This window comes from Schistocerca cancellata, unplaced genomic scaffold (genome assembly GCF_023864275.1).
Source record: "Schistocerca cancellata isolate TAMUIC-IGC-003103 unplaced genomic scaffold, iqSchCanc2.1 HiC_scaffold_541, whole genome shotgun sequence".
Classification (NCBI taxonomy): domain Eukaryota; kingdom Metazoa; phylum Arthropoda; class Insecta; order Orthoptera; family Acrididae; genus Schistocerca; species Schistocerca cancellata.
In genome coordinates, this window is record NW_026046555.1 from 1 (window position 1) to 21253 (window position 21253).

The window sequence follows — 21253 nt, forward strand, 5'->3', positions numbered from 1 at the left end:
TCGGCCTACGACTGCTCGTATCTGAAGCTTCCCTCGAATCGTGAAAAATCTAACCGGTCTGCGCAGAATGTTGACAGGAAACGAACTCTGTGCACTGATTACGGCAGGGCTACCAAGCGCTACGAGACGAGCCATTACGGAAGCGTTAAAAATCTTCGCCGGACAGGCCGACTCGAACCCTGGACCCTTAGGTTAAAAGCCTAATGCTCTACACCGACTGAGCTATCCGGGCTCATGCCCGTTGTGGGTGGAGCGGCTGCAAGCAATGTGAATAATTGGAACGCGTGTGTAGGCGTACTACGGTAATTGCTGGCTTCTGGCGCAACTGGCCACTTCACCCGACTTCCCACTGACGCTGGTAGCAGCCCAACAGCGGACTAGTGCCTCTTCTGCCTTCTATCCCGGTGCTGACAGTAATTGCATCTTGTGCCTGTTTTCCCCGATTACGTTCGGTTGAAGCTCCGGAAGGAGGGCGACAAACGAAGGTTGGAAGGCCAAAACATGGAGGGACGTGTGCGGCAAAAACTTCTCTTCCGGTACCGGGAATCGAACCCGGGCCTCCATGGGTGAAAGCCAGGTATCCTAGCCACTAGACCACACCGGATTTGCTCGGTAAACGTGAGATTTACTCCCTCTCCTCCCGCATTTCGTGCTGAATCCGGACTCAGTGGTGCTCTCTGTTTGCGAGCGTATTTGTGCGTGCAGACTGGCATGGCGCACAGCTCGAAACTGACTATTCATTGCTGTTATGCATCATATTTTACTCATAACAGGGGAGGAGAAAGATCAAAGTTGTACCTCTGCCCATAATTGGAAGTAAACATTTTTACGCTGAGGCGTGGACTCCCTTGGGGATAACAAGACGACAATTAAGTTCGTTCCCTAGCAACAGCAGCGCCGTTAATTCAGCCATGATGTACAGCAAATTAAATGCCCCGGGTGAGGATCGAACTCACGACCTTAAGATTATGAGACTTACGCGCTACCTACTGCGCTACCGAGGCACGTTGCAACAAGCGTCCCAGGAAACTTGGTAAGTCCCACATATTAGAGATAGACAAGTTTGCGCTTTCTCAAGAATCTGCTGTGTTGCTACACCGTGCTTTCCCGACTGGCTAGATTAAACTGCTGCCGCAGCTTTTTCAAACGGAAAGCAGCACTGCCTGAGGTAACAGTACATCGCCCTTGCGGCACCTGGACACAGCGGCCTGTAGGGCCAGGCCGACGCTAGAGTTCAGAAATAGCACGCGACCGTGCCAAGTACGGTCTCTTGCGTGCTGCGTGTTTGGTTCTTCTCACAGCGAATCCTGCTACACATTCCCTGCAGGCTGACGCAGCTCAAGCGGGCAATCGGCGCGGCGGCATATATAGCGAGAACAGCAAAACGATGCATCGGCCGGGAATCGAAGCCGGGCCGCCCCGCGTGGTAGGCGAACAACCTACCACTTTTTTTAGTTGTTGTTCTCATTTTGTTAGTTGCACTTGTTGGGGGCGGACGTCCGATGCCGTCCGTGCTTGCCGAGCATATTCCCGGAGCAGCTGTCCTGCAGGGAAAGTGGGATTGCCACCCAGCGACGTCGGATACGACCGAAAAAAGTGCTACACACGCGGAGTCCCCCACTACACTGCCTTATAGCGACCGCTCATCACTATCGTGTGAGTAACGTTGCGGCCGCGGCGACGAGTCTTGCCCAAAGACGCAGCGTGCGTGGAGGCGCTACCCGAATGCGTGTGGATGCACCCTCCTACCGTCGTAAAGCGCCTACAGCTACTATCACCGTGGGCCGCTGGCGGCGGGCGGGAAGCCGACACAGCGCGGCGGCTTGCGAGCAGCGGCTGTGCGGTGGTGGTGTAATGGTGAGCATAGTTGCCTTCCAAAGCAGTTGATCCGGGTTCGATTCCCGGCCACCGCAACGGGGCGAAACTTTTTGCGTATGAGTATGTGAGGCCACGTGCTGTTAAATTAACGTTTTCTTTCCGTCGTTGCTCCACGCAGGCCATCCTGTAGTATGTCCCGACTTGTCCCGACTTTGCTCGGCTGACGCGAAAGCTGACGCTTGGAATTCGCCCCTTATCAAAAGGACAGGCGCTATAAACGACTGTGAGAGGTGGAGGTGTGGCGAGGTACCAAAACGACAGGCAAACCGCGAAATTTTCTGCTCCTCCTTCCTAAAGAAAAAAAAGAAAAGAAAAACGGACGCAGTCGGTAGGACTCGAACCTACGCTCCCAGAGGGGAATCTGATTTCTAGTCAGACGCCTTAACCACTCGGCCACGACTGGCTCGTATCTGAAGCTTCCCTCGAATCGTGAAAAAATCTAACCGGTCTGCGCAGAATGTTGACAGGAAACGAACTCTGTGCACTGATTACGGCAGGGCTACCAGCGCTACGAGACGAGCCATTACGGAAGCGTTAAAAATCTTCGCCCGGACAGGGGACTCGAACCCTGGACCCTTAGATTAAAAGCCTAATGCTCTACCGACTGAGCTATCCGGGCTCATGCCCGTTGTGGGTGGAGCGGCTGCAAGCAATGTGAATAATTGGAACGCGTGTGTAGGCGTACTACGGTAATTGCTGGCCTTCTGGCGCAACTGGCCACTTCACCGACTTCCCACTGACGCTGGTAGCAGCCCAACAGCGGACTAGTGCCTCTTCTGCCTTTATCCCGGTGCTGACAGTAATTGCATCTTGTGCCTGTTTTCCCCCGATTACGTTCGGTTGAAGCTCCGGAAGGAGGGCGACAAACGAAGGTTGGAAGGCCAAAACATGGAGGGGACGTGTGCGCAAAAACTTCTCTTACCGGTACCGGGAATCGAACCCGGGCCTCCTGGGTGAAAGCCAGGTATCCTAGCCACTAGACCACACCGGATTTGCTCGGTAAACGTGAGATTTACTCCCTCTCCTCCCGCATTTCGTGCTGAATCCGGACTCAGTGGTGCTCTCTGTTTGCGAGCGTATTTGTGCGTGCAGACTGGCATGGCGCACAGCTCGAAACTGACTATTCATTGCTGTTTGCATCATATTTTACTCATAACAGGGGAGGAGAAAGATCAAAGTTGTACCTTGCCATAATTGGAAGTAAACATTTTTACGCTGAGGCGTGGACTCCTTGGGGATAACAAACGACAATTAAGTTCGTTCCCTAGCAACAGCAGCGCCGTTAATTCAGCCATGATGTACAGCAAATTAAATGCCCCGGGTGAGGATCGAACTCACGACCTTAAGATTATGAGACTTACGCGCTACCTACTGCGCTACCGAGGCACGTTGCAACAAGCGTCCCAGGAAACTTGGTAAGTCCCACATATTAGAGATAGACAGTTTGCGCTTTCTCAAGAATCTGCTGTGTTGCTACACGTGCTTTCCCGACTGGCTAGATTAAACTGCTGCCGCAGCTTTTTCAACGGAAAGCAGCACTGCCTGAGGTAACAGTACATCGCCCTTGCGGCACCTGGACACAGCGGCCTGTAGGGCCAGGCCGACGCTAGAGTTCAGAAATAGCACGCGACCGTCCAAGTACGGCCTCTTGCGTGCTGCGTGTTTGGTTCTTCTCACAGCGAATCCTGCTACACATTCCTGAGGCTGACGCAGCTCAAGCGGGCAATCGGCGCGGCGGCATTATAGCGAGAACAGCAAAACGATGCATCGGCCGGGAATCGAAGCCGGGCCGCCCGCGTGGTAGGCGAACAACCTACCACTTTTTTAGTTGTTGTTCTCATTTTGTTAGTTGCACTTGTTGGGGGCGGACGTCCGATGCCGTCCGTGCTTGCCGAGCATATTCCCGAGCAGCTGTCTGCAGGGAAAGTGGGATTGCCACCCAGCGACGTCGGATACGACCGAAAAAAGTGCTACACACGCGGAGTCCCCCACTACACTGCCTTATAGCGACCGCTCATCACTATCGTGTGAGTAACGTTGCGGCCGCGGCGACGAGTCTTGCCCAAAGACGCAGCGTGCGTGGAGGCGCTACCCGAATGCGTGTGGATGCACCCTCCTACCTCGTAAAGCGCCTACAGCTACTATCACCGTGGGCCGCTGGCGGCGGGCGGGAAGCCGACACAGCGCGGCGTTGCGAGCAGCGGCTGTGCGGTGGTGGTGTAATGGTGAGCATAGTTGCCTTCCAAGCAGTTGATCCGGGTTCGATTCCCGGCCACCGCAACGGGCGAAACTTTTTGCGTATGAGTATGTGAGCCACGTGCTGTTAAATTAACGTTTTCTTTCCGTCGTTGCTCCACGCAGGCCATCCTGTAGTATGTCCCGACTTGTCCCGACTTTGCTCGGCTGACGCGAAAGCTGACGCTTGGAATTCGCCCTTATCAAAAGGACAGGCGCTATAAACGACTGTGAGAGGTGAGGTGTGGCGAGGTACCAAAACGACAGGCAAACCGCGAAATTTTCTGCTCCTCCTTCCTAAAGAAAAAAAGAAAAGAAAAACGGACGCAGTCGGTAGGACTCGAACCTACGCTCCCAGAGGGAATCTGATTTCTAGTCAGACGCCTTAACCACTCGGCCACGACTGCTCGTATCTGAAGCTTCCCTCGAATCGTGAAAAATCTAACCGGTCTGCGCAGAATGTTGACAGGAAACGAACTCTGTGCACTGATTACGGCAGGGCTACCAGCGCTACGAGACGAGCCATTACGGAAGCGTTAAAAATCTTCGCCCGGACAGGGACTCGAACCCTGGACCCTTAGATTAAAAGCCTAATGCTCTACCGACTGAGCTATCCGGGCTCATGCCCGTTGTGGGTGGAGCGGCTGCAAGCAATGTGAATAATTGGAACGCGTGTGTAGGCGTACTACGGTAATTGCTGGCTTCTGGCGCAACTGGCCACTTCACCGACTTCCCACTGACGCTGGTAGCAGCCCAACAGCGGACTAGTGCCTCTTCTGCCTTTATCCCGGTGCTGACAGTAATTGCATCTTGTGCCTGTTTTCCCCGATTACGTTCGGTTGAAGCTCCGGAAGGAGGGCGACAAACGAAGGTTGGAAGGCCAAAACATGGAGGGACGTGTGCGCAAAAACTTCTCTTCCGGTACCGGGAATCGAACCCGGGCCTCCTGGGTGAAAGCCAGGTATCCTAGCCACTAGACCACACCGGATTTGCTCGGTAAACGTGAGATTTACTCCCTCTCCTCCCGCATTTCGTGCTGAATCCGGACTCAGTGGTGCTCTCTGTTTGCGAGCGTATTTGTGCGTGCAGACTGGCATGGCGCACAGCTCGAAACTGACTATTCATTGCTGTTTGCATCATATTTTACTCATAACAGGGGAGGAGAAAGATCAAAGTTGTACCTTGCCATAATTGGAAGTAAACATTTTTACGCTGAGGCGTGGACTCCTTGGGGATAACAAACGACAATTAAGTTCGTTCCCTAGCAACAGCAGCGCCGTTAATTCAGCCATGATGTACAGCAAATTAAATGCCCCGGGTGAGGATCGAACTCACGACCTTAAGATTATGAGACTTACGCGCTACCTACTGCGCTACCGAGGCACGTTGCAACAAGCGTCCCAGGAAACTTGGTAAGTCCCACATATTAGAGATAGACAGTTTGCGCTTTCTCAAGAATCTGCTGTGTTGCTACACGTGCTTTCCCGACTGGCTAGATTAAACTGCTGCCGCAGCTTTTTCAACGGAAAGCAGCACTGCCTGAGGTAACAGTACATCGCCCTTGCGGCACCTGGACACAGCGGCCTGTAGGGCCAGGCCGACGCTAGAGTTCAGAAATAGCACGCGACCGTCCAAGTACGGTCTCTTGCGTGCTGCGTGTTTGGTTCTTCTCACAGCGAATCCTGCTACACATTCCTGAGGCTGACGCAGCTCAAGCGGGCAATCGGCGCGGCGGCATTATAGCGAGAACAGCAAAACGATGCATCGGCCGGGAATCGAAGCCGGGCCGCCCGCGTGGTAGGCGAACAACCTACCACTTTTTTAGTTGTTGTTCTCATTTTGTTAGTTGCACTTGTTGGGGGCGGACGTCCGATGCCGTCCGTGCTTGCCGAGCATATTCCCGAGCAGCTGTCTGCAGGGAAAGTGGGATTGCCACCCAGCGACGTCGGATACGACCGAAAAAAGTGCTACACACGCGGAGTCCCCCACTACACTGCCTTATAGCGACCGCTCATCACTATCGTGTGAGTAACGTTGCGGCCGCGGCGACGAGTCTTGCCCAAAGACGCAGCGTGCGTGGAGGCGCTACCCGAATGCGTGTGGATGCACCCTCCTACCTCGTAAAGCGCCTACAGCTACTATCACCGTGGGCCGCTGGCGGCGGGCGGGAAGCCGACACAGCGCGGCGTTGCGAGCAGCGGCTGTGCGGTGGTGGTGTAATGGTGAGCATAGTTGCCTTCCAAGCAGTTGATCCGGGTTCGATTCCCGGCCACCGCAACGGGCGAAACTTTTTGCGTATGAGTATGTGAGCCACGTGCTGTTAAATTAACGTTTTCTTTCCGTCGTTGCTCCACGCAGGCCATCCTGTAGTATGTCCCGACTTGTCCCGACTTTGCTCGGCTGACGCGAAAGCTGACGCTTGGAATTCGCCCTTATCAAAAGGACAGGCGCTATAAACGACTGTGAGAGGTGAGGTGTGGCGAGGTACCAAAACGACAGGCAAACCGCGAAATTTTCTGCTCCTCCTTCCTAAAGAAAAAAAGAAAAGAAAAACGGACGCAGTCGGTAGGACTCGAACCTACGCTCCCAGAGGGAATCTGATTTCTAGTCAGACGCCTTAACCACTCGGCCACGACTGCTCGTATCTGAAGCTTCCCTCGAATCGTGAAAAATCTAACCGGTCTGCGCAGAATGTTGACAGGAAACGAACTCTGTGCACTGATTACGGCAGGGCTACCAGCGCTACGAGACGAGCCATTACGGAAGCGTTAAAAATCTTCGCCCGGACAGGGACTCGAACCCTGGACCCTTAGATTAAAAGCCTAATGCTCTACCGACTGAGCTATCCGGGCTCATGCCCGTTGTGGGTGGAGCGGCTGCAAGCAATGTGAATAATTGGAACGCGTGTGTAGGCGTACTACGGTAATTGCTGGCTTCTGGCGCAACTGGCCACTTCACCGACTTCCCACTGACGCTGGTAGCAGCCCAACAGCGGACTAGTGCCTCTTCTGCCTTTATCCCGGTGCTGACAGTAATTGCATCTTGTGCCTGTTTTCCCCGATTACGTTCGGTTGAAGCTCCGGAAGGAGGGCGACAAACGAAGGTTGGAAGGCCAAAACATGGAGGGACGTGTGCGCAAAAACTTCTCTTCCGGTACCGGGAATCGAACCCGGGCCTCCTGGGTGAAAGCCAGGTATCCTAGCCACTAGACCACACCGGATTTGCTCGGTAAACGTGAGATTTACTCCCTCTCCTCCCGCATTTCGTGCTGAATCCGGACTCAGTGGTGCTCTCTGTTTGCGAGCGTATTTGTGCGTGCAGACTGGCATGGCGCACAGCTCGAAACTGACTATTCATTGCTGTTTGCATCATATTTTACTCATAACAGGGGAGGAGAAAGATCAAAGTTGTACCTTGCCATAATTGGAAGTAAACATTTTTACGCTGAGGCGTGGACTCCTTGGGGATAACAAACGACAATTAAGTTCGTTCCCTAGCAACAGCAGCGCCGTTAATTCAGCCATGATGTACAGCAAATTAAATGCCCCGGGTGAGGATCGAACTCACGACCTTAAGATTATGAGACTTACGCGCTACCTACTGCGCTACCGAGGCACGTTGCAACAAGCGTCCCAGGAAACTTGGTAAGTCCCACATATTAGAGATAGACAGTTTGCGCTTTCTCAAGAATCTGCTGTGTTGCTACACGTGCTTTCCCGACTGGCTAGATTAAACTGCTGCCGCAGCTTTTTCAACGGAAAGCAGCACTGCCTGAGGTAACAGTACATCGCCCTTGCGGCACCTGGACACAGCGGCCTGTAGGGCCAGGCCGACGCTAGAGTTCAGAAATAGCACGCGACCGTCCAAGTACGGCCTCTTGCGTGCTGCGTGTTTGGTTCTTCTCACAGCGAATCCTGCTACACATTCCTGAGGCTGACGCAGCTCAAGCGGGCAATCGGCGCGGCGGCATTATAGCGAGAACAGCAAAACGATGCATCGGCCGGGAATCGAAGCCGGGCCGCCCGCGTGGTAGGCGAACAACCTACCACTTTTTTAGTTGTTGTTCTCATTTTGTTAGTTGCACTTGTTGGGGGCGGACGTCCGATGCCGTCCGTGCTTGCCGAGCATATTCCCGAGCAGCTGTCTGCAGGGAAAGTGGGATTGCCACCCAGCGACGTCGGATACGACCGAAAAAAGTGCTACACACGCGGAGTCCCCCACTACACTGCCTTATAGCGACCGCTCATCACTATCGTGTGAGTAACGTTGCGGCCGCGGCGACGAGTCTTGCCCAAAGACGCAGCGTGCGTGGAGGCGCTACCCGAATGCGTGTGGATGCACCCTCCTACCTCGTAAAGCGCCTACAGCTACTATCACCGTGGGCCGCTGGCGGCGGGCGGGAAGCCGACACAGCGCGGCGTTGCGAGCAGCGGCTGTGCGGTGGTGGTGTAATGGTGAGCATAGTTGCCTTCCAAGCAGTCGATCCGGGTTCGATTCCCGGCCACCGCAACGGGCGAAACTTTTTGCGTATGAGTATGTGAGCCACGTGCTGTTAAATTAACGTTTTCTTTCCGTCGTTGCTCCACGCAGGCCATCCTGTAGTATGTCCCGACTTGTCCCGACTTTGCTCGGCTGACGCGAAAGCTGACGCTTGGAATTCGCCCTTATCAAAAGGACAGGCGCTATAAACGACTGTGAGAGGTGAGGTGTGGCGAGGTACCAAAACGACAGGCAAACCGCGAAATTTTCTGCTCCTCCTTCCTAAAGAAAAAAAGAAAAGAAAAACGGACGCAGTCGGTAGGACTCGAACCTACGCTCCCAGAGGGAATCTGATTTCTAGTCAGACGCCTTAACCACTCGGCCACGACTGCTCGTATCTGAAGCTTCCCTCGAATCGTGAAAAATCTAACCGGTCTGCGCAGAATGTTGACAGGAAACGAACTCTGTGCACTGATTACGGCAGGGCTACCAGCGCTACGAGACGAGCCATTACGGAAGCGTTAAAAATCTTCGCCCGGACAGGGACTCGAACCCTGGACCCTTAGATTAAAAGCCTAATGCTCTACCGACTGAGCTATCCGGGCTCATGCCCGTTGTGGGTGGAGCGGCTGCAAGCAATGTGAATAATTGGAACGCGTGTGTAGGCGTACTACGGTAATTGCTGGCTTCTGGCGCAACTGGCCACTTCACCGACTTCCCACTGACGCTGGTAGCAGCCCAACAGCGGACTAGTGCCTCTTCTGCCTTTATCCCGGTGCTGACAGTAATTGCATCTTGTGCCTGTTTTCCCCGATTACGTTCGGTTGAAGCTCCGGAAGGAGGGCGACAAACGAAGGTTGGAAGGCCAAAACATGGAGGGACGTGTGCGCAAAAACTTCTCTTCCGGTACCGGGAATCGAACCCGGGCCTCCTGGGTGAAAGCCAGGTATCCTAGCCACTAGACCACACCGGATTTGCTCGGTAAACGTGAGATTTACTCCCTCTCCTCCCGCATTTCGTGCTGAATCCGGACTCAGTGGTGCTCTCTGTTTGCGAGCGTATTTGTGCGTGCAGACTGGCATGGCGCACAGCTCGAAACTGACTATTCATTGCTGTTTGCATCATATTTTACTCATAACAGGGGAGGAGAAAGATCAAAGTTGTACCTTGCCATAATTGGAAGTAAACATTTTTACGCTGAGGCGTGGACTCCTTGGGGATAACAAACGACAATTAAGTTCGTTCCCTAGCAACAGCAGCGCCGTTAATTCAGCCATGATGTACAGCAAATTAAATGCCCCGGGTGAGGATCGAACTCACGACCTTAAGATTATGAGACTTACGCGCTACCTACTGCGCTACCGAGGCACGTTGCAACAAGCGTCCCAGGAAACTTGGTAAGTCCCACATATTAGAGATAGACAGTTTGCGCTTTCTCAAGAATCTGCTGTGTTGCTACACGTGCTTTCCCGACTGGCTAGATTAAACTGCTGCCGCAGCTTTTTCAACGGAAAGCAGCACTGCCTGAGGTAACAGTACATCGCCCTTGCGGCACCTGGACACAGCGGCCTGTAGGGCCAGGCCGACGCTAGAGTTCAGAAATAGCACGCGACCGTCCAAGTACGGCCTCTTGCGTGCTGCGTGTTTGGTTCTTCTCACAGCGAATCCTGCTACACATTCCTGAGGCTGACGCAGCTCAAGCGGGCAATCGGCGCGGCGGCATTATAGCGAGAACAGCAAAACGATGCATCGGCCGGGAATCGAAGCCGGGCCGCCCGCGTGGTAGGCGAACAACCTACCACTTTTTTAGTTGTTGTTCTCATTTTGTTAGTTGCACTTGTTGGGGGCGGACGTCCGATGCCGTCCGTGCTTGCCGAGCATATTCCCGAGCAGCTGTCTGCAGGGAAAGTGGGATTGCCACCCAGCGACGTCGGATACGACCGAAAAAAGTGCTACACACGCGGAGTCCCCCACTACACTGCCTTATAGCGACCGCTCATCACTATCGTGTGAGTAACGTTGCGGCCGCGGCGACGAGTCTTGCCCAAAGACGCAGCGTGCGTGGAGGCGCTACCCGAATGCGTGTGGATGCACCCTCCTACCTCGTAAAGCGCCTACAGCTACTATCACCGTGGGCCGCTGGCGGCGGGCGGGAAGCCGACACAGCGCGGCGTTGCGAGCAGCGGCTGTGCGGTGGTGGTGTAATGGTGAGCATAGTTGCCTTCCAAGCAGTTGATCCGGGTTCGATTCCCGGCCACCGCAACGGGCGAAACTTTTTGCGTATGAGTATGTGAGCCACGTGCTGTTAAATTAACGTTTTCTTTCCGTCGTTGCTCCACGCAGGCCATCCTGTAGTATGTCCCGACTTGTCCCGACTTTGCTCGGCTGACGCGAAAGCTGACGCTTGGAATTCGCCCTTATCAAAAGGACAGGCGCTATAAACGACTGTGAGAGGTGAGGTGTGGCGAGGTACCAAAACGACAGGCAAACCGCGAAATTTTCTGCTCCTCCTTCCTAAAGAAAAAAAGAAAAGAAAAACGGACGCAGTCGGTAGGACTCGAACCTACGCTCCCAGAGGGAATCTGATTTCTAGTCAGACGCCTTAACCACTCGGCCACGACTGCTCGTATCTGAAGCTTCCCTCGAATCGTGAAAAATCTAACCGGTCTGCGCAGAATGTTGACAGGAAACGAACTCTGTGCACTGATTACGGCAGGGCTACCAGCGCTACGAGACGAGCCATTACGGAAGCGTTAAAAATCTTCGCCCGGACAGGGACTCGAACCCTGGACCCTTAGGTTAAAAGCCTAATGCTCTACCGACTGAGCTATCCGGGCTCATGCCCGTTGTGGGTGGAGCGGCTGCAAGCAATGTGAATAATTGGAACGCGTGTGTAGGCGTACTACGGTAATTGCTGGCTTCTGGCGCAACTGGCCACTTCACCGACTTCCCACTGACGCTGGTAGCAGCCCAACAGCGGACTAGTGCCTCTTCTGCCTTTATCCCGGTGCTGACAGTAATTGCATCTTGTGCCTGTTTTCCCCGATTACGTTCGGTTGAAGCTCCGGAAGGAGGGCGACAAACGAAGGTTGGAAGGCCAAAACATGGAGGGACGTGTGCGCAAAAACTTCTCTTCCGGTACCGGGAATCGAACCCGGGCCTCCTGGGTGAAAGCCAGGTATCCTAGCCACTAGACCACACCGAATTTGCTCGGTAAACGTGAGATTTACTCCCTCTCCTCCCGCATTTCGTGCTGAATCCGGACTCAGTGGTGCTCTCTGTTTGCGAGCGTATTTGTGCGTGCAGACTGGCATGGCGCACAGCTCGAAACTGACTATTCATTGCTGTTTGCATCATATTTTACTCATAACAGGGGAGGAGAAAGATCAAAGTTGTACCTTGCCATAATTGGAAGTAAACATTTTTACGCTGAGGCGTGGACTCCTTGGGGATAACAAACGACAATTAAGTTCGTTCCCTAGCAACAGCAGCGCCGTTAATTCAGCCATGATGTACAGCAAATTAAATGCCCCGGGTGAGGATCGAACTCACGACCTTAAGATTATGAGACTTACGCGCTACCTACTGCGCTACCGAGGCACGTTGCAACAAGCGTCCCAGGAAACTTGGTAAGTCCCACATATTAGAGATAGACAGTTTGCGCTTTCTCAAGAATCTGCTGTGTTGCTACACGTGCTTTCCCGACTGGCTAGATTAAACTGCTGCCGCAGCTTTTTCAACGGAAAGCAGCACTGCCTGAGGTAACAGTACATCGCCCTTGCGGCACCTGGACACAGCGGCCTGTAGGGCCAGGCCGACGCTAGAGTTCAGAAATAGCACGCGACCGTCCAAGTACGGCCTCTTGCGTGCTGCGTGTTTGGTTCTTCTCACAGCGAATCCTGCTACACATTCCTGAGGCTGACGCAGCTCAAGCGGGCAATCGGCGCGGCGGCATTATAGCGAGAACAGCAAAACGATGCATCGGCCGGGAATCGAAGCCGGGCCGCCCGCGTGGTAGGCGAACAACCTACCACTTTTTTAGTTGTTGTTCTCATTTTGTTAGTTGCACTTGTTGGGGGCGGACGTCCGATGCCGTCCGTGCTTGCCGAGCATATTCCCGAGCAGCTGTCTGCAGGGAAAGTGGGATTGCCACCCAGCGACGTCGGATACGACCGAAAAAAGTGCTACACACGCGGAGTCCCCCACTACACTGCCTTATAGCGACCGCTCATCACTATCGTGTGAGTAACGTTGCGGCCGCGGCGACGAGTCTTGCCCAAAGACGCAGCGTGCGTGGAGGCGCTACCCGAATGCGTGTGGATGCACCCTCCTACCTCGTAAAGCGCCTACAGCTACTATCACCGTGGGCCGCTGGCGGCGGGCGGGAAGCCGACACAGCGCGGCGTTGCGAGCAGCGGCTGTGCGGTGGTGGTGTAATGGTGAGCATAGTTGCCTTCCAAGCAGTTGATCCGGGTTCGATTCCCGGCCACCGCAACGGGCGAAACTTTTTGCGTATGAGTATGTGAGCCACGTGCTGTTAAATTAACGTTTTCTTTCCGTCGTTGCTCCACGCAGGCCATCCTGTAGTATGTCCCGACTTGTCCCGACTTTGCTCGGCTGACGCGAAAGCTGACGCTTGGAATTCGCCCTTATCAAAAGGACAGGCGCTATAAACGACTGTGAGAGGTGAGGTGTGGCGAGGTACCAAAACGACAGGCAAACCGCGAAATTTTCTGCTCCTCCTTCCTAAAGAAAAAAAGAAAAGAAAAACGGACGCAGTCGGTAGGACTCGAACCTACGCTCCCAGAGGGAATCTGATTTCTAGTCAGACGCCTTAACCACTCGGCCACGACTGCTCGTATCTGAAGCTTCCCTCGAATCGTGAAAAATCTAACCGGTCTGCGCAGAATGTTGACAGGAAACGAACTCTGTGCACTGATTACGGCAGGGCTACCAGCGCTACGAGACGAGCCATTACGGAAGCGTTAAAAATCTTCGCCCGGACAGGGACTCGAACCCTGGACCCTTAGGTTAAAAGCCTAATGCTCTACCGACTGAGCTATCCGGGCTCATGCGCGTTGTGGGTGGAGCGGCTGCAAGCAATGTGAATAATTGGAACGCGTGTGTAGGCGTACTACGGTAATTGCTGGCTTCTGGCGCAACTGGCCACTTCACCGACTTCCCACTGACGCTGGTAGCAGCCCAACAGCGGACTAGTGCCTCTTCTGCCTTTATCCCGGTGCTGACAGTAATTGCATCTTGTGCCTGTTTTCCCCGATTACGTTCGGTTGAAGCTCCGGAAGGAGGGCGACAAACGAAGGTTGGAAGGCCAAAACATGGAGGGACGTGTGCGCAAAAACTTCTCTTCCGGTACCGGGAATCGAACCCGGGCCTCCTGGGTGAAAGCCAGGTATCCTAGCCACTAGACCACACCGGATTTGCTCGGTAAACGTGAGATTTACTCCCTCTCCTCCCGCATTTCGTGCTGAATCCGGACTCAGTGGTGCTCTCTGTTTGCGAGCGTATTTGTGCGTGCAGACTGGCATGGCGCACAGCTCGAAACTGACTATTCATTGCTGTTTGCATCATATTTTACTCATAACAGGGGAGGAGAAAGATCAAAGTTGTACCTTGCCATAATTGGAAGTAAACATTTTTACGCTGAGGCGTGGACTCCTTGGGGATAACAAACGACAATTAAGTTCGTTCCCTAGCAACAGCAGCGCCGTTAATTCAGCCATGATGTACAGCAAATTAAATGCCCCGGGTGAGGATCGAACTCACGACCTTAAGATTATGAGACTTACGCGCTACCTACTGCGCTACCGAGGCACGTTGCAACAAGCGTCCCAGGAAACTTGGTAAGTCCCACATATTAGAGATAGACAGTTTGCGCTTTCTCAAGAATCTGCTGTGTTGCTACACGTGCTTTCCCGACTGGCTAGATTAAACTGCTGCCGCAGCTTTTTCAACGGAAAGCAGCACTGCCTGAGGTAACAGTACATCGCCCTTGCGGCACCTGGACACAGCGGCCTGTAGGGCCAGGCCGACGCTAGAGTTCAGAAATAGCACGCGACCGTCCAAGTACGGCCTCTTGCGTGCTGCGTGTTTGGTTCTTCTCACAGCGAATCCTGCTACACATTCCTGAGGCTGACGCAGCTCAAGCGGGCAATCGGCGCGGCGGCATTATAGCGAGAACAGCAAAACGATGCATCGGCCGGGAATCGAAGCCGGGCCGCCCGCGTGGTAGGCGAACAACCTACCACTTTTTTAGTTGTTGTTCTCATTTTGTTAGTTGCACTTGTTGGGGGCGGACGTCCGATGCCGTCCGTGCTTGCCGAGCATATTCCCGAGCAGCTGTCTGCAGGGAAAGTGGGATTGCCACCCAGCGACGTCGGATACGACCGAAAAAAGTGCTACACACGCGGAGTCCCCCACTACACTGCCTTATAGCGACCGCTCATCACTATCGTGTGAGTAACGTTGCGGCCGCGGCGACGAGTCTTGCCCAAAGACGCAGCGTGCGTGGAGGCGCTACCCGAATGCGTGTGGATGCACCCTCCTACCTCGTAAAGCGCCTACAGCTACTATCACCGTGGGCCGCTGGCGGCGGGCGGGAAGCCGACACAGCGCGGCGTTGCGAGCAGCGGCTGTGCGGTGGTGGTGTAATGGTGAGCATAGTTGCCTTCCAAGCAGTTGATCCGGGTTCGATTCCCGGCCACCGCAACGGGCGAAACTTTTTGCGTATGAGTATGTGAGCCACGTGCTGTTAAATTAACGTTTTCTTTCCGTCGTTGCTCCACGCAGGCCATCCTGTAGTATGTCCCGACTTGTCCCGACTTTGCTCGGCTGACGCGAAAGCTGACGCTTGGAATTCGCCCTTATCAAAAGGACAGGCGCTATAAACGACTGTGAGAGGTGAGGTGTGGCGAGGTACCAAAACGACAGGCAAACCGCGAAATTTTCTGCTCCTCCTTCCTAAAGAAAAAAAGAAAAGAAAAACGGACGCAGTCGGTAGGACTCGAACCTACGCTCCCAGAGGGAATCTGATTTCTAGTCAGACGCCTTAACCACTCGGCCACGACTGCTCGTATCTGAAGCTTCCCTCGAATCGTGAAAAATCTAACCGGTCTGCGCAGAATGTTGACAGGAAACGAACTCTGTGCACTGATTACGGCAGGGCTACCAGCGCTACGAGACGAGCCATTACGGAAGCGTTAAAAATCTTCGCCCGGACAGGGACTCGAACCCTGGACCCTTAGATTAAAAGCCTAATGCTCTACCGACTGAGCTATCCGGGCTCATGCCCGTTGTGGGTGGAGCGGCTGCAAGCAATGTGAATAATTGGAACGCGTGTGTAGGCGTACTACGGTAATTGCTGGCTTCTGGCGCAACTGGCCACTTCACCGACTTCCCACTGACGCTGGTAGCAGCCCAACAGCGGACTAGTGCCTCTTCTGCCTTTATCCCGGTGCTGACAGTAATTGCATCTTGTGCCTGTTTTCCCCGATTACGTTCGGTTGAAGCTCCGGAAGGAGGGCGACAAACGAAGGTTGGAAGGCCAAAACATGGAGGGACGTGTGCGCAAAAACTTCTCTTCCGGTACCGGGAATCGAACCCGGGCCTCCTGGGTGAAAGCCAGGTATCCTAGCCACTAGACCACACCGGATTTGCTCGGTAAACGTGAGATTTACTCCCTCTCCTCCCGCATTTCGTGCTGAATCCGGACTCAGTGGTGCTCTCTGTTTGCGAGCGTATTTGTGCGTGCAGACTGGCATGGCGCACAGCTCGAAACTGACTATTCATTGCTGTTTGCATCATATTTTACTCATAACAGGGGAGGAGAAAGATCAAAGTTGTACCTTGCCATAATTGGAAGTAAACATTTTTACGCTGAGGCGTGGACTCCTTGGGGATAACAAACGACAATTAAGTTCGTTCCCTAGCAACAGCAGCGCCGTTAATTCAGCCATGATGTACAGCAAATTAAATGCCCCGGGTGAGGATCGAACTCACGACCTTAAGATTATGAGACTTACGCGCTACCTACTGCGCTACCGAGGCACGTTGCAACAAGCGTCCCAGGAAACTTGGTAAGTCCCACATATTAGAGATAGACAGTTTGCGCTTTCTCAAGAATCTGCTGTGTTGCTACACGTGCTTTCCCGACTGGCTAGATTAAACTGCTGCCGCAGCTTTTTCAACGGAAAGCAGCACTGCCTGAGGTAACAGTACATCGCCCTTGCGGCACCTGGACACAGCGGCCTGTAGGGCCAGGCCGACGCTAGAGTTCAGAAATAGCACGCGACCGTCCAAGTACGGCCTCTTGCGTGCTGCGTGTTTGGTTCTTCTCACAGCGAATCCTGCTACACATTCCTGAGGCTGACGCAGCTCAAGCGGGCAATCGGCGCGGCGGCATTATAGCGAGAACAGCAAAACGATGCATCGGCCGGGAATCGAAGCCGGGCCGCCCGCGTGGTAGGCGAACAACCTACCACTTTTTTAGTTGTTGTTCTCATTTTGTTAGTTGCACTTGTTGGGGGCGGACGTCCGATGCCGTCCGTGCTTGCCGAGCATATTCCCGAGCAGCTGTCTGCAGGGAAAGTGGGATTGCCACCCAGCGACGTCGGATACGACCGAAAAAAGTGCTACACACGCGGAGTCCCCCACTACACTGCCTTATAGCGACCGCTCATCACTATCGTGTGAGTAACGTTGCGGCCGCGGCGACGAGTCTTGCCCAAAGACGCAGCGTGCGTGGAGGCGCTACCCGAATGCGTGTGGATGCACCCTCCTACCTCGTAAAGCGCCTACAGCTACTATCACCGTGGGCCGCTGGCGGCGGGCGGGAAGCCGACACAGCGCGGCGTTGCGAGCAGCGGCTGTGCGGTGGTGGTGTAATGGTGAGCATAGTTGCCTTCCAAGCAGTTGATCCGGGTTCGATTCCCGGCCACCGCAACGGGCGAAACTTTTTGCGTATGAGTATGTGAGCCACGTGCTGTTAAATTAACGTTTTCTTTCCGTCGTTGCTCCACGCAGGCCATCCTGTAGTATGTCCCGACTTGTCCCGACTTTGCTCGGCTGACGCGAAAGCTGACGCTTGGAATTCGCCCTTATCAAAAGGACAGGCGCTATAAACGACTGTGAGAGGTGAGGTGTGGCGAGGTACCAAAACGACAGGCAAACCGCGAAATTTTCTGCTCCTCCTTCCTAAAGAAAAAAAGAAAAGAAAAACGGACGCAGTCGGTAGGACTCGAACCTACGCTCCCAGAGGGAATCTGATTTCTAGTCAGACGCCTTAACCACTCGGCCACGACTGCTCGTATCTGAAGCTTCCCTCGAATCGTGAAAAATCTAACCGGTCTGCGCAGAATGTTGACAGGAAACGAACTCTGTGCACTGATTACGGCAGGGCTACCAGCGCTACGAGACGAGCCATTACGGAAGCGTTAAAAATCTTCGCCCGGACAGGGACTCGAACCCTGGACCCTTAGGTTAAAAGCCTAATGCTCTACCGACTGAGCTATCCGGGCTCATGCCCGTTGTGGGTGGAGCGGCTGCAAGCAATGTGAATAATTGGAACGCGTGTGTAGGCGTACTACGGTAATTGCTGGCTTCTGGCGCAACTGGCCACTTCACCGACTTCCCACTGACGCTGGTAGCAGCCCAACAGCGGACTAGTGCCTCTTCTGCCTTTATCCCGGTGCTGACAGTAATTGCATCTTGTGCCTGTTTTCCCCGATTACGTTCGGTTGAAGCTCCGGAAGGAGGGCGACAAACGAAGGTTGGAAGGCCAAAACATGGAGGGACGTGTGCGCAAAAACTTCTCTTCCGGTACCGGGAATCGAACCCGGGCCTCCTGGGTGAAAGCCAGGTATCCTAGCCACTAGACCACACCGAATTTGCTCGGTAAACGTGAGATTTACTCCCTCTCCTCCCGCATTTCGTGCTGAATCCGGACTCAGTGGTGCTCTCTGTTTGCGAGCGTATTTGTGCGTGCAGACTGGCATGGCGCACAGCTCGAAACTGACTATTCATTGCTGTTTGCATCATATTTTACTCATAACAGGGGAGGAGAAAGATCAAAGTTGTACCTTGCCATAATTGGAAGTAAACATTTTTACGCTGAGGCGTGGACTCCTTGGGGATAACAAACGACAATTAAGTTCGTTCCCTAGCAACAGCAGCGCCGTTAATTCAGCCATGATGTACAGCAAATTAAATGCCCCGGGTGAGGATCGAACTCACGACCTTAAGATTATGAGACTTACGCGCTACCTACTGCGCTACCGAGGCACGTTGCAACAAGCGTCCCAGGAAACTTGGTAAGTCCCACATATTAGAGATAGACAGTTTGCGCTTTCTCAAGAATCTGCTGTGTTGCTACACGTGCTTTCCCGACTGGCTAGATTAAACTGCTGCCGCAGCTTTTTCAACGGAAAGCAGCACTGCCTGAGGTAACAGTACATCGCCCTTGCGGCACCTGGACACAGCGGCCTGTAGGGCCAGGCCGACGCTAGAGTTCAGAAATAGCACGCGACCGTCCAAGTACGGCCTCTTGCGTGCTGCGTGTTTGGTTCTTCTCACAGCGAATCCTGCTACACATTCCTGAGGCTGACGCAGCTCAAGCGGGCAATCGGCGCGGCGGCATTATAGCGAGAACAGCAAAACGATGCATCGGCCGGGAATCGAAGCCGGGCCGCCCGCGTGGTAGGCGAACAACCTACCACTTTTTTAGTTGTTGTTCTCATTTTGTTAGTTGCACTTGTTGGGGGCGGACGTCCGATGCCGTCCGTGCTTGCCGAGCATATTCCCGAGCAGCTGTCTGCAGGGAAAGTGGGATTGCCACCCAGCGACGTCGGATACGACCGAAAAAAGTGCTACACACGCGGAGTCCCCCACTACACTGCCTTATAGCGACCGCTCATCACTATCGTGTGAGTAACGTTGCGGCCGCGGCGACGAGTCTTGCCCAAAGACGCAGCGTGCGTGGAGGCGCTACCCGAATGCGTGTGGATGCACCCTCCTACCTCGTAAAGCGCCTACAGCTACTATCACCGTGGGCCGCTGGCGGCGGGCGGGAAGCCGACACAGCGCGGCGTTGCGAGCAGCGGCTGTGCGGTGGTGGTGTAATGGTGAGCATAGTTGCCTTCCAAGCAGTTGATCCGGGTTCGATTCCCGGCCACCGCAACGGGCGAAACTTTTTGCGTATGAGTATGTGAGCCACGTGCTGTTAAATTAACGTTTTCTTTCCGTCGTTGCTCCACGCAGGCCATCCTGTAGTATGTCCCGACTTGTCCCGACTTTGCTCGGCTGACGCGAAAGCTGACGCTTGGAATTCGCCCTTATCAAAAGGACAGGCGCTATAAACGACTGTGAGAGGTGAGGTGTGGCGAGGTACCAAAACGACAGGCAAACCGCGAAATTTTCTGCTCCTCCTTCCTAAAGAAAAAAAGAAAAGAAAAACGGACGCAGTCGGTAGGACTCGAACCTACGCTCCCAGAGGGAATCTGATTTCTAGTCAGACGCCTTAACCACTCGGCCACGACTGCTCGTATCTGAAGCTTCCCTCGAATCGTGAAAAATCTAACCGGTCTGCGCAGAATGTTGACAGGAAACGAACTCTGTGCACTGATTACGGCAGGGCTACCAGCGCTACGAGACGAGCCATTACGGAAGCGTTAAAAATCTTCGCCCGGACAGGGACTCGAACCCTGGACCCTTAGGTTAAAAGCCTAATGCTCTACCGACTGAGCTATCCGGGCTCATGCGCGTTGTGGGTGGAGCGGCTGCAAGCAATGTGAATAATTGGAACGCGTGTGTAGGCGTACTACGGTAATTGCTGGCTTCTGGCGCAACTGGCCACTTCACCGACTTCCCACTGACGCTGGTAGCAGCCCAACAGCGGACTAGTGCCTCTTCTGCCTTTATCCCGGTGCTGACAGTAATTGCATCTTGTGCCTGTTTTCCCCGATTACGTTCGGTTGAAGCTCCGGAAGGAGGGCGACAAACGAAGGTTGGAAGGCCAAAACATGGAGGGACGTGTGCGCAAAAACTTCTCTTCCGGTACCGGGAATCGAACCCGGGCCTCCTGGGTGAAAGCCAGGTATCCTAGCCACTAGACCACACCGGATTTGCTCGGTAAACGTGAGATTTACTCCCTCTCCTCCCGCATTTCGTGCTGAATCCGGACTCAGTGGTGCTCTCTGTTTGCGAGCGTATTTGTGCGTGCAGACTGGCATGGCGCACAGCTCGAAACTGACTATTCATTGCTGTTTGCATCATATTTTACTCATAACAGGGGAGGAGAAAGATCAAAGTTGTACCTTGCCATAATTGGAAGTAAACATTTTTACGCTGAGGCGTGGACTCCTTGGGGATAACAAACGACAATTAAGTTCGTTCCCTAGCAACAGCAGCGCCGTTAATTCAGCCATGATGTACAGCAAATTAAATGCCCCGGGTGAGGATCGAACTCACGACCTTAAGATTATGAGACTTACGCGCTACCTACTGCGCTACCGAGGCACGTTGCAACAAGCGTCCCAGGAAACTTGGTAAGTCCCACATATTAGAGATAGACAGTTTGCGCTTTCTCAAGAATCTGCTGTGTTGCTACACGTGCTTTCCCGACTGGCTAGATTAAACTGCTGCCGCAGCT

At 53.8% G+C, this 21253-nt stretch overlaps 48 non-coding genes across 48 annotated transcripts; 9 read left to right on the forward strand and 39 right to left on the reverse strand.

Annotated features, from left to right (window-relative positions):
• Positions 1 to 155: 155 nt before the first annotated feature.
• On the reverse strand, positions 156 to 233 carry Trnak-uuu (transfer RNA lysine (anticodon UUU)). Its single transcript has one exon. It is a non-coding gene; the product is annotated as a tRNA-Lys (tRNA).
• Positions 234 to 531: 298 nt separating this feature from the next.
• Trnae-uuc (transfer RNA glutamic acid (anticodon UUC)) lies at positions 532 to 604 on the reverse strand. The gene has a single exon. It is a non-coding gene; the product is annotated as a tRNA-Glu (tRNA).
• A 327-nt stretch (positions 605 to 931) lies between these two features.
• Positions 932 to 1004, reverse strand: Trnam-cau (transfer RNA methionine (anticodon CAU)). Its single transcript has one exon. It is a non-coding gene; the product is annotated as a tRNA-Met (tRNA).
• Positions 1005 to 1840: 836 nt separating this feature from the next.
• Trnag-ucc (transfer RNA glycine (anticodon UCC)) lies at positions 1841 to 1913 on the forward strand. Its single transcript has one exon. It is a non-coding gene; the product is annotated as a tRNA-Gly (tRNA).
• A 285-nt stretch (positions 1914 to 2198) lies between these two features.
• Trnas-aga (transfer RNA serine (anticodon AGA)) lies at positions 2199 to 2282 on the reverse strand. Its single transcript has one exon. It is a non-coding gene; the product is annotated as a tRNA-Ser (tRNA).
• Positions 2283 to 2423: 141 nt separating this feature from the next.
• Positions 2424 to 2497, reverse strand: Trnak-uuu (transfer RNA lysine (anticodon UUU)). The gene has a single exon. It is a non-coding gene; the product is annotated as a tRNA-Lys (tRNA).
• A 299-nt stretch (positions 2498 to 2796) lies between these two features.
• Trnae-uuc (transfer RNA glutamic acid (anticodon UUC)) lies at positions 2797 to 2869 on the reverse strand. The gene has a single exon. It is a non-coding gene; the product is annotated as a tRNA-Glu (tRNA).
• A 322-nt stretch (positions 2870 to 3191) lies between these two features.
• Positions 3192 to 3264, reverse strand: Trnam-cau (transfer RNA methionine (anticodon CAU)). The gene has a single exon. It is a non-coding gene; the product is annotated as a tRNA-Met (tRNA).
• An 822-nt stretch (positions 3265 to 4086) lies between these two features.
• On the forward strand, positions 4087 to 4158 carry Trnag-ucc (transfer RNA glycine (anticodon UCC)). The gene has a single exon. It is a non-coding gene; the product is annotated as a tRNA-Gly (tRNA).
• Positions 4159 to 4438: 280 nt separating this feature from the next.
• Trnas-aga (transfer RNA serine (anticodon AGA)) lies at positions 4439 to 4520 on the reverse strand. Its single transcript has one exon. It is a non-coding gene; the product is annotated as a tRNA-Ser (tRNA).
• Positions 4521 to 4660: 140 nt separating this feature from the next.
• Trnak-uuu (transfer RNA lysine (anticodon UUU)) lies at positions 4661 to 4733 on the reverse strand. Its single transcript has one exon. It is a non-coding gene; the product is annotated as a tRNA-Lys (tRNA).
• A 296-nt stretch (positions 4734 to 5029) lies between these two features.
• Trnae-uuc (transfer RNA glutamic acid (anticodon UUC)) lies at positions 5030 to 5101 on the reverse strand. Its single transcript has one exon. It is a non-coding gene; the product is annotated as a tRNA-Glu (tRNA).
• A 322-nt stretch (positions 5102 to 5423) lies between these two features.
• Positions 5424 to 5496, reverse strand: Trnam-cau (transfer RNA methionine (anticodon CAU)). Its single transcript has one exon. It is a non-coding gene; the product is annotated as a tRNA-Met (tRNA).
• An 822-nt stretch (positions 5497 to 6318) lies between these two features.
• On the forward strand, positions 6319 to 6390 carry Trnag-ucc (transfer RNA glycine (anticodon UCC)). Its single transcript has one exon. It is a non-coding gene; the product is annotated as a tRNA-Gly (tRNA).
• A 280-nt stretch (positions 6391 to 6670) lies between these two features.
• On the reverse strand, positions 6671 to 6752 carry Trnas-aga (transfer RNA serine (anticodon AGA)). The gene has a single exon. It is a non-coding gene; the product is annotated as a tRNA-Ser (tRNA).
• Positions 6753 to 6892: 140 nt separating this feature from the next.
• On the reverse strand, positions 6893 to 6965 carry Trnak-uuu (transfer RNA lysine (anticodon UUU)). The gene has a single exon. It is a non-coding gene; the product is annotated as a tRNA-Lys (tRNA).
• A 296-nt stretch (positions 6966 to 7261) lies between these two features.
• On the reverse strand, positions 7262 to 7333 carry Trnae-uuc (transfer RNA glutamic acid (anticodon UUC)). The gene has a single exon. It is a non-coding gene; the product is annotated as a tRNA-Glu (tRNA).
• A 322-nt stretch (positions 7334 to 7655) lies between these two features.
• Trnam-cau (transfer RNA methionine (anticodon CAU)) lies at positions 7656 to 7728 on the reverse strand. The gene has a single exon. It is a non-coding gene; the product is annotated as a tRNA-Met (tRNA).
• Positions 7729 to 8550: 822 nt separating this feature from the next.
• Trnag-ucc (transfer RNA glycine (anticodon UCC)) lies at positions 8551 to 8622 on the forward strand. Its single transcript has one exon. It is a non-coding gene; the product is annotated as a tRNA-Gly (tRNA).
• Positions 8623 to 8902: 280 nt separating this feature from the next.
• Positions 8903 to 8984, reverse strand: Trnas-aga (transfer RNA serine (anticodon AGA)). The gene has a single exon. It is a non-coding gene; the product is annotated as a tRNA-Ser (tRNA).
• Positions 8985 to 9124: 140 nt separating this feature from the next.
• Trnak-uuu (transfer RNA lysine (anticodon UUU)) lies at positions 9125 to 9197 on the reverse strand. The gene has a single exon. It is a non-coding gene; the product is annotated as a tRNA-Lys (tRNA).
• Positions 9198 to 9493: 296 nt separating this feature from the next.
• Trnae-uuc (transfer RNA glutamic acid (anticodon UUC)) lies at positions 9494 to 9565 on the reverse strand. The gene has a single exon. It is a non-coding gene; the product is annotated as a tRNA-Glu (tRNA).
• Positions 9566 to 9887: 322 nt separating this feature from the next.
• On the reverse strand, positions 9888 to 9960 carry Trnam-cau (transfer RNA methionine (anticodon CAU)). Its single transcript has one exon. It is a non-coding gene; the product is annotated as a tRNA-Met (tRNA).
• An 822-nt stretch (positions 9961 to 10782) lies between these two features.
• Trnag-ucc (transfer RNA glycine (anticodon UCC)) lies at positions 10783 to 10854 on the forward strand. The gene has a single exon. It is a non-coding gene; the product is annotated as a tRNA-Gly (tRNA).
• Positions 10855 to 11134: 280 nt separating this feature from the next.
• Trnas-aga (transfer RNA serine (anticodon AGA)) lies at positions 11135 to 11216 on the reverse strand. The gene has a single exon. It is a non-coding gene; the product is annotated as a tRNA-Ser (tRNA).
• A 140-nt stretch (positions 11217 to 11356) lies between these two features.
• Trnak-uuu (transfer RNA lysine (anticodon UUU)) lies at positions 11357 to 11429 on the reverse strand. The gene has a single exon. It is a non-coding gene; the product is annotated as a tRNA-Lys (tRNA).
• Positions 11430 to 11725: 296 nt separating this feature from the next.
• On the reverse strand, positions 11726 to 11797 carry Trnae-uuc (transfer RNA glutamic acid (anticodon UUC)). The gene has a single exon. It is a non-coding gene; the product is annotated as a tRNA-Glu (tRNA).
• Positions 11798 to 12119: 322 nt separating this feature from the next.
• Trnam-cau (transfer RNA methionine (anticodon CAU)) lies at positions 12120 to 12192 on the reverse strand. Its single transcript has one exon. It is a non-coding gene; the product is annotated as a tRNA-Met (tRNA).
• Positions 12193 to 13014: 822 nt separating this feature from the next.
• Positions 13015 to 13086, forward strand: Trnag-ucc (transfer RNA glycine (anticodon UCC)). Its single transcript has one exon. It is a non-coding gene; the product is annotated as a tRNA-Gly (tRNA).
• Positions 13087 to 13366: 280 nt separating this feature from the next.
• Positions 13367 to 13448, reverse strand: Trnas-aga (transfer RNA serine (anticodon AGA)). The gene has a single exon. It is a non-coding gene; the product is annotated as a tRNA-Ser (tRNA).
• A 140-nt stretch (positions 13449 to 13588) lies between these two features.
• Positions 13589 to 13661, reverse strand: Trnak-uuu (transfer RNA lysine (anticodon UUU)). Its single transcript has one exon. It is a non-coding gene; the product is annotated as a tRNA-Lys (tRNA).
• Positions 13662 to 13957: 296 nt separating this feature from the next.
• On the reverse strand, positions 13958 to 14029 carry Trnae-uuc (transfer RNA glutamic acid (anticodon UUC)). Its single transcript has one exon. It is a non-coding gene; the product is annotated as a tRNA-Glu (tRNA).
• Positions 14030 to 14351: 322 nt separating this feature from the next.
• On the reverse strand, positions 14352 to 14424 carry Trnam-cau (transfer RNA methionine (anticodon CAU)). The gene has a single exon. It is a non-coding gene; the product is annotated as a tRNA-Met (tRNA).
• An 822-nt stretch (positions 14425 to 15246) lies between these two features.
• Positions 15247 to 15318, forward strand: Trnag-ucc (transfer RNA glycine (anticodon UCC)). Its single transcript has one exon. It is a non-coding gene; the product is annotated as a tRNA-Gly (tRNA).
• A 280-nt stretch (positions 15319 to 15598) lies between these two features.
• Positions 15599 to 15680, reverse strand: Trnas-aga (transfer RNA serine (anticodon AGA)). Its single transcript has one exon. It is a non-coding gene; the product is annotated as a tRNA-Ser (tRNA).
• Positions 15681 to 15820: 140 nt separating this feature from the next.
• Trnak-uuu (transfer RNA lysine (anticodon UUU)) lies at positions 15821 to 15893 on the reverse strand. The gene has a single exon. It is a non-coding gene; the product is annotated as a tRNA-Lys (tRNA).
• Positions 15894 to 16189: 296 nt separating this feature from the next.
• Trnae-uuc (transfer RNA glutamic acid (anticodon UUC)) lies at positions 16190 to 16261 on the reverse strand. The gene has a single exon. It is a non-coding gene; the product is annotated as a tRNA-Glu (tRNA).
• Positions 16262 to 16583: 322 nt separating this feature from the next.
• Positions 16584 to 16656, reverse strand: Trnam-cau (transfer RNA methionine (anticodon CAU)). Its single transcript has one exon. It is a non-coding gene; the product is annotated as a tRNA-Met (tRNA).
• An 822-nt stretch (positions 16657 to 17478) lies between these two features.
• Trnag-ucc (transfer RNA glycine (anticodon UCC)) lies at positions 17479 to 17550 on the forward strand. Its single transcript has one exon. It is a non-coding gene; the product is annotated as a tRNA-Gly (tRNA).
• Positions 17551 to 17830: 280 nt separating this feature from the next.
• Trnas-aga (transfer RNA serine (anticodon AGA)) lies at positions 17831 to 17912 on the reverse strand. Its single transcript has one exon. It is a non-coding gene; the product is annotated as a tRNA-Ser (tRNA).
• A 140-nt stretch (positions 17913 to 18052) lies between these two features.
• Trnak-uuu (transfer RNA lysine (anticodon UUU)) lies at positions 18053 to 18125 on the reverse strand. The gene has a single exon. It is a non-coding gene; the product is annotated as a tRNA-Lys (tRNA).
• A 296-nt stretch (positions 18126 to 18421) lies between these two features.
• Trnae-uuc (transfer RNA glutamic acid (anticodon UUC)) lies at positions 18422 to 18493 on the reverse strand. The gene has a single exon. It is a non-coding gene; the product is annotated as a tRNA-Glu (tRNA).
• Positions 18494 to 18815: 322 nt separating this feature from the next.
• Positions 18816 to 18888, reverse strand: Trnam-cau (transfer RNA methionine (anticodon CAU)). Its single transcript has one exon. It is a non-coding gene; the product is annotated as a tRNA-Met (tRNA).
• An 822-nt stretch (positions 18889 to 19710) lies between these two features.
• On the forward strand, positions 19711 to 19782 carry Trnag-ucc (transfer RNA glycine (anticodon UCC)). The gene has a single exon. It is a non-coding gene; the product is annotated as a tRNA-Gly (tRNA).
• Positions 19783 to 20062: 280 nt separating this feature from the next.
• On the reverse strand, positions 20063 to 20144 carry Trnas-aga (transfer RNA serine (anticodon AGA)). Its single transcript has one exon. It is a non-coding gene; the product is annotated as a tRNA-Ser (tRNA).
• A 140-nt stretch (positions 20145 to 20284) lies between these two features.
• Trnak-uuu (transfer RNA lysine (anticodon UUU)) lies at positions 20285 to 20357 on the reverse strand. The gene has a single exon. It is a non-coding gene; the product is annotated as a tRNA-Lys (tRNA).
• A 296-nt stretch (positions 20358 to 20653) lies between these two features.
• Positions 20654 to 20725, reverse strand: Trnae-uuc (transfer RNA glutamic acid (anticodon UUC)). The gene has a single exon. It is a non-coding gene; the product is annotated as a tRNA-Glu (tRNA).
• A 322-nt stretch (positions 20726 to 21047) lies between these two features.
• Positions 21048 to 21120, reverse strand: Trnam-cau (transfer RNA methionine (anticodon CAU)). Its single transcript has one exon. It is a non-coding gene; the product is annotated as a tRNA-Met (tRNA).
• Between the last annotated feature and the right edge of the window lie 133 nt (positions 21121 to 21253).